The sequence below is a fragment of the Trachemys scripta genome, unplaced genomic scaffold (assembly GCF_013100865.1).
Source record: "Trachemys scripta elegans isolate TJP31775 unplaced genomic scaffold, CAS_Tse_1.0 scaffold_26, whole genome shotgun sequence".
NCBI classification, from domain to species: domain Eukaryota; kingdom Metazoa; phylum Chordata; order Testudines; family Emydidae; genus Trachemys; species Trachemys scripta.
The window spans coordinates 640164-647233 of NW_023260511.1; the positions used below are offsets into that span (position 1 = coordinate 640164).

Sequence of the window (7070 nt, forward strand, 5' to 3'; positions counted from 1 at the left end):
GGAAGAAATTTTCCTGCAGGTTAGATTGGCAGAGACCCTCAGTGTGTTTTGCCTTCCTCTGTAGCATGGGGCACAGGCCACTTGCAGGTTTAAATTAGAGTAAATGATGAATTCCCTATAACTTGAAGTCTTTAAATAAGGATTTGAAGACTTCAGTAACTCAGCCAGAGATTATGGGTCTATTACAGGAGTGGGGGGATGAGGGTCCAGGGCCTGCAATGTGCAGGACATCAGACTATATGATCACAGTGGTCACTTCTGGCTTTAAATTCTAAGAGTCTATGAATTTGGGGATTTCATTCTCAATTAACCTGTCACTCACTGCTAGTGCCCTCCTGCTGGCTGTCCTGGGGATTAGCTCTGGTCAGGCATTGCGCGCGCACACACATACACACACACACACACACACACACACACACACACACACACAGAGAGCAGTGTCTCTCCTGTCGTCCTCTCACACTGCAGACCCCTCTCACTCCAGGAATTGCAGCCTCCTCTTCATGATTTGGCCCTCCAGCCGGGTCACCATATGTGTTCCCCTTTCTGGGGTAGGTGTAACAAAGTCGTTCCAAAACTCCCAGGCAGTCTGCTGTCCTCTGCCATGTCCACAGTGGCTGGTAGGGGAACCTGGGCCCACTCTCTACTCTGGGTTCCAGTTCAGGGACCCTACACCCAGCAGTTCTGGGTTTTCCTCTCCCAACCCTCACTGTTCCTTCCCTCAACTGCTTCTTGGAACTCCTGTTTCCGCTCCTTGCTCTGGGTGTAGCAGTTCCAAACCCTCCTCCCTTTTCCCAGGGGGTGACTTCCCTTTTCAGCAATCGTCCATCTATGTTGCCAGCTTCCTGGCTTTATAGGCCCCAGCTGTTCCTACCCAGCTGAGCCTCCTTGTCATCAATTCCCTGCTCTTTGGCTCTCACTCCAAATGCAGTCTGTGAAGTTAATGGGCCTACGTGGCCACCCTAACCCCTTACAGTCCTGTGTAGGTTGGACACCCCCTCACCGAACCAATGCACACAGACAGCCTTAGCTTTGGCAGTTCCCTGATTTGAGCACATAACCATCCCATCTAATGTAACCCATAATAACAGTCTGTCTCTTTTTCTCCAGCTACTACCCAGACCATGTAGAGAGCTTTATGAGTCTGCTATTGACTTCAAGTTGATCATTGTGTTTCTTTATCAGAGACAGTAGAAGATTGTGCCTTTAGATCCAGGAAGCCTGGATTCAGTGACCACAGACAGCCTTAGTGATGGCATCATTATTGGGTGCTATGTTGGGAGCTGAATTTCTGTGGAGTGCTGAGGCACAGAGTGGCCTACTCCAGCCAGTGAGAGTATGTATGTAATTCATGCTGAAACAACATGGCTTTCTCCCCCCTTCTGGTGACTACAGTGTGTACACAGGTATATAAGTCTGCTTGCACCCTGGGCAGTTGTAGTTAGTGCTTTCAAATCTATAAGTACTAGGTTCAGATCCCTCAAAGGCCATTGTTATACTTAATATTCATGTAATGTAAATTTTGCATGAAATAAAACTAAAATTTCAGCAAAGATGAAGCTGGGTAAATACTTTAAACAACTATATGAATATTCAGTTCAATCCTTTAAATGAATTCAAACCACAAAATATGCAAAGTGTCTACCCAAAAGTAAATCATGCCAGCTGTGTTATGTTGCTGTGTTATTTATTCTTTGGGTTTTGTTGCATGAATCTGAGAACTTTAGACTAGTAAATATTGAAAGGAAATTTTAAAGCATCAGATTATCTATTAAAGCGTATGGCAACCTACACACCCATGTTGATTTAGTGTGTACAATGGTTTGTGCAAACAGCTCTGACAATTACCTACAGACCAGATATTGTGCTTTCTTTTTCACTAATAGTGTTGTGCTATTACAGAGGGTTTATTTATGAATTCTTAGTAGCTGGACAAATAAAGTTCTGTCACATTCACATTATTTTATACTAATATAAAAAGTAATTATTCAATGTAATTTCCTCATGCAGGGCTGGATTCATTGCTCATTCTAATTAGTGGAAACACTTTCAATGACTTCATTAGGCATTGGATCAGGCATATACAGAGACTGAACTTGTCAAATAGATGTTCTGGGTGACTGGAAATGTTATTTCTGTGTCCTGCACATTTGTCTGAGGATTTCTATGGCAGAGGCTGAAAGAATGTTAAGAACAAAAAGCTTGGGGGAAGAGATGTCCCTTCCCAGTTTGTAAAGCATCCCTCTGAATGGGCAGGCAAAACAATGCCATAGGAGTCAGGTTAGCAGTGTTGGTGGTCAAAAAGCAGAACATGAGAATCAGTATAATTCCAGTCAAAGTGAGGAGTGTTGTGTTGAACTGTTTGATGTTAGGGTCACCAATAACTGAGATGATATTTGTCACAGTTCTGGGCAAATTCACCTGTATTCCCCCTCATGTTCCACCAAGGGCACCTGCTTTCAGACTCCCAGTGCCCCCACCCCCATGCCCAACCCACCCCACTCCACCCCTGAACCGTCACCTCTCTTGAATGGAGACAAGTTATAAGTTACCACACATTTCTTTCTAAGTAAGCACATTCATTATTAAGGGGAAAGCATTACATAGAACACATATTAAAAACAATAAACGTTCCTATATGCATGCTGAATGCTTACCAGAGGCCACCCATCGTGGGGCCTCCATAGGCCAAAGTCCTTCCAACCCTTCCCAGAAAGGATTAGGGCCCTTCCTTGTGCAGAAGGTCCAGTCCATTTGCTGGACCAGAAAGAAATCCCTGAATTGGTTGAAAATCAAGCTATTTATCCGAAAGTTATTTTTTGTCTGCTTGTCTCTGGAGAATTCACTTCAAACCAGTATATGGGAGCCTGTCCAGGTGCTGGTAGCTCTTGAGAGGTGTTACAGCCTGAGGGAATTTGCCTACTCAACCCCACTTTTCTGAGTTCTTGGGGCAGATGTGCTCTCCTCCCCCATGGGAATATACAATCCCTGGCCTACAGTGATTCATAAACTTAATACAGTAAGATCTCCCAAAAATATTCCACGAAATTTCCATATCTGTCACAGAGCTGAACTGGCAGTTCTTAAAAACTAGGATGCTGTGAAATGGAAGAGGACTCTGAGACAATGTGCTTTATTAAGAGAAAAGCCAACGGGATACTGAAATGCCTGGTTACAAACTATACAAGAAAGACAGACTAGACCACAGTGATGCTGTATCTGAAAGATAAATAGGATTTAGTGAGATAAAAATTCTGAGTGCAGAGGACCACACAGTTGTAAGAAGCGGGAGAAGTGTCACTATTCTTCTGGCCCTCCCATGAAGAAAAGGAAATTGAGTGCACAATATTGAGAGGGATCAGAGATGAAGCACAATCTAACAAATTGATAATAATGGGAGACTTCAGTGACTCACATATAACCTGGTCAAATGGCCCAGCAGGGCAAAGGTTAGAGACTCAATTTCTCAACATTTTAAATGATTGCTTCTTAGATCAGCTAGGTCTAGAGTATGCAAGAACATGGGCTATTGGTGAATTCCTCCTTCGTAACAAGATCAGTTAATTAAAGAAATGATATTAGCTGAGCAGCTAAGTAATAGTGACCACAGAATAATTAGGTTTAACTTCTTACCATGGATAGAGAACCGAAAAGTGACACACGCTACATTTTAAAAAAGGGAGATTTCGCTAATATGAGGAGATTAGTCAAAAAGGCCCAAGAGTTATAAGGAAATAAAATCCTTAGAGGTGGCAGGGATGCTTTTTATGATTATTTTTTTAAAAGAGTCTCAGAAGTTAATTGTTCTGCTGAATAACAAGGGAACAGGAAGGCAAGAGGCTTAAAAGCAAGATTTGAAAGATTTTTTTAGCCAAACAAAAACACTTTAGGATTTGTAAATCTGACCCTCGTGAAGCCAGTAAGGAGGAGTGTAAATAACAGCACTCAATAAGAAAGAGGGAAATTAGTGGGAGCAAAATGGATTTTGAAGAGCAAATCGCTAAAGTTATAATAACAAACAAGAGATTCTTTAAGTCTTTCAGATGCAGGAAGTTTGAAATAATTGGTGGGACAGATTTTGCAAAAGAAAATTGTGTCTCACTAACCTCCTTGTAGTCGAGAAGAACTGTTTGTAATAAACAAAAAGTATTTAAACTTCCAAAAGACTTTTGCCAATGTCCCTCATTAGAGGCTACTAAAGAAATTATTTAGTCATGGGAGAGAGGCAAACTATCATCAGGGATCAAAACCTGGCTAGGAGAGAGAAAGTACAAAGTAGAATTAAATGCTCCATGTTTCTTTACAGCAAAAGAGTTGAGTGTGGGATGACCCAGGTTCTGTAATAGGTTAAATGTAGTTTAATATGGTCACTAATTATCTGGAAAGTGGGGGTGAATAGTAAGGTAGCAACAGTTGCAGATAACACAAAGTTACTTAGATTAATCGGGAACAAAAAGAACTGTGAGGAATTTCAGCGATAACAAAGCAAGCTGCGTGAATGGGCAACATTATGGCAAATAAAATTCAATGTCAGTAAATGCAGAGTAACACACAATGAAAGGAAAATTTTAAACTACTCAGTGGAGAAGGGACTGTGTTACTTGGAAGTGTATGTTATGAAATATTGTTATAGAATAAGGGTTCTTATGTGGAATTTTATGATGGGGTGGATTGTTGGATGAAGACCAAAAGGAATATATGCCACTGGGTGCACAGATACACAGAGGCAGGAACTCCTGGCTGGAAACTCCACCCAGAAAGTTGTTTGAAATTTGTGGGGTTTAATTTGAAGGTTGCCAGGTGACTCCTGAAGACAGAGGAAGCAGGATTGCAGAGCGGGTCATGGAGCTAATATGTGATCAGGAAGGAAAGCACTGCCTGGCTTTTATCAAATTAAGTTTCCCTATTAGAGTAAATCCAGGTCTATACTCAAAATTCAAGTTGACCCAGTTACATCACTCAGGGATACGAGAAATCCACACCCCTGAGCGATGTAGTTAAGCCAACGTAATTCCCAGTGTAGACAGTTGATGGAAGAATTCTTCTATCCACCTAGCTACTGCCTCTCAGGGAGGTGGATTAACTACCACAATGGGAGCTGTGCCACTCTAGCATTTCAAATGTAGACCTACCCCTGAGAAGTAGAAGTTTTACTGATGGCTATTGTTAGGTTTATGTTAGGTTTACTCTGGTTAATTAAAAGCTTAGAGGCTTTTCAAACCCAGCAGTTGGAGGAGTAGTCAATCAATCAGTAGGGGGTTGGATTAGATCTTCAGGGCCTTTGAAACAGAATGAGGAAAAGCAGCCAGGATCTCCTGATATTCACATGCAAGTGTTCTCAGAGGAAGTTTAGAGAGGTAGAAAGGCTATAATAGCAACTCAGGGACACCAGTGTGGATCAAAGTCAGGGCTGCCCAGAGGATTCTGGGGGCCTGGGGAAAAGCAATTTTGGGGGCCCCTTCCATAAAAAAAAGTTGCAATACTATAGAATACTATATTCTCGTGGGGGCCCCTGTGGGGCCCGGGGCCTGGGGCAAATTGCCCCACTTGCCCCCCCCCCCCCCAAGCAGCCCTGATCCAAGTGCGTGCTCAAGAAGAGGCCGGCTGTGACATACTCATACACTTTACAGGGGTATAAATTAACTATATAAATTCAGGAAAGGGACCTGTGCATTGTTGCAGATGGCTAAATAAAGACCTCTGCTTAATGTGCAGCTGTGGTCACAAAAGCAAACAAGATATGAAGTTAAGTATCAGGGGGTAGCTGCATTAGTCTGTATCCACAAAAACAACAAGGAGTCCGGTGGCACCTTAAAGACTAACACATTTATTTATTTATAAAGATATTAAGTTGCATATGGAATGGGGTGGAAAATAATATGGAAAATACTATAATGGCATTATATAAATAAATATTGTAGCCTGATCCGTGTGTAGTACTAGTCAACCCATCTCAAAAAAGGTATTGCAGAATTAGAGGGTTCCGAGTAGGGTGATAAGAAAGATCAAGAATGTGAAAAAGCTCTCCTATGAAGAGAGAGTGAAACAAATGTTTACAATGAGACAGTCAATGAAATTAAAAAGGTGACTAATTCAAAAGTGATAAACAAAAATAGTTTATCATAAAACAAATTATTAGAATCTGGAACTCACTGCTACAGGGAAATCATTGAGACCAAGATCTCTGCAAGATTTGAAAAGGGATTGGGCACTTCAACGGATAACGAATATCCAGAATTATCATGAATTCCAGAGTTAACAACAATGTTGGAGGGGATATTGAACTCAATGTTTCGGTACTTAAATCAGATTGTCCATCAGCTGCCTACTGTGTGGTTCTTAAACCTTCCTCTGGTGGTGGCCACTGTCACAGACAAGATAATGGAATAGGACCTTGAGTCTGATACAGTCTGGCAATTCCTGTGTTACTATGACAAAGCTGAATCCTGAAATATCGGCTATGGAGGTTATTACTTGCCTTTAGTTCACCCCAAAATGCACTGTACCATTTAGATAAAAGACATGGGGACAATAGCAAAAAAACCATATTGAAACCACATCCCCAAGTATGAGCCATTAACAGATGATCTATAGCAAAATACTTGATAAAAAGCAGTAAATGGTCTGTACTTACAGATTCGGTTTGAAGGGAATCTTATCCTCTAGCTCCTTCTAAAACTTCCAGCAACTGTCCAGATAATCAATAAAATAAGAAAACCAGGGAGAAAGAGATGCTATAAAATGTGTGCAATATCCGGTGGGTGGAATTCAATATAAAAAAGGAGGAAATTCTCTTCTTCTTTACACTGGCGTGTCCCCAGAACAGTTGGCATTTGTAAATATCAGAACAGAGTTCAGCCCAATGTTTACTCAACTTAGAAAAAAAAATTCACAAGTCTCCTGGAGATTTAACTCATCAAAGTCTTCTGCTTAGAAGCAGAACAACTGGCTGAGATCTGAATGATCACTACTAGGTGAAGCACATCATATAGAGACAGTAGATTCTGAAGCAGGTAAATGGAGTGTGTGTGTACTGAAGCCAAATGGTTAATGGGAATGGAGTCTGGAAC

At 41.5% G+C, this 7070-nt stretch overlaps 1 long non-coding RNA gene across 1 annotated transcript in view; it reads right to left on the minus strand.

Annotated features, from left to right (window-relative positions):
- Nucleotides 1–6854, minus strand: part of LOC117870348 — a 28429-nt gene extending 21575 nt beyond the window's left edge. Inside the window, exon 1 of the long non-coding RNA XR_004643963.1 lies at nt 6635–6854. This is a non-coding gene — a long non-coding RNA (uncharacterized LOC117870348). The remainder of the gene's footprint in view (nt 1–6634) is intronic.
- Nucleotides 6855–7070: the final 216 nt, after the last annotated feature.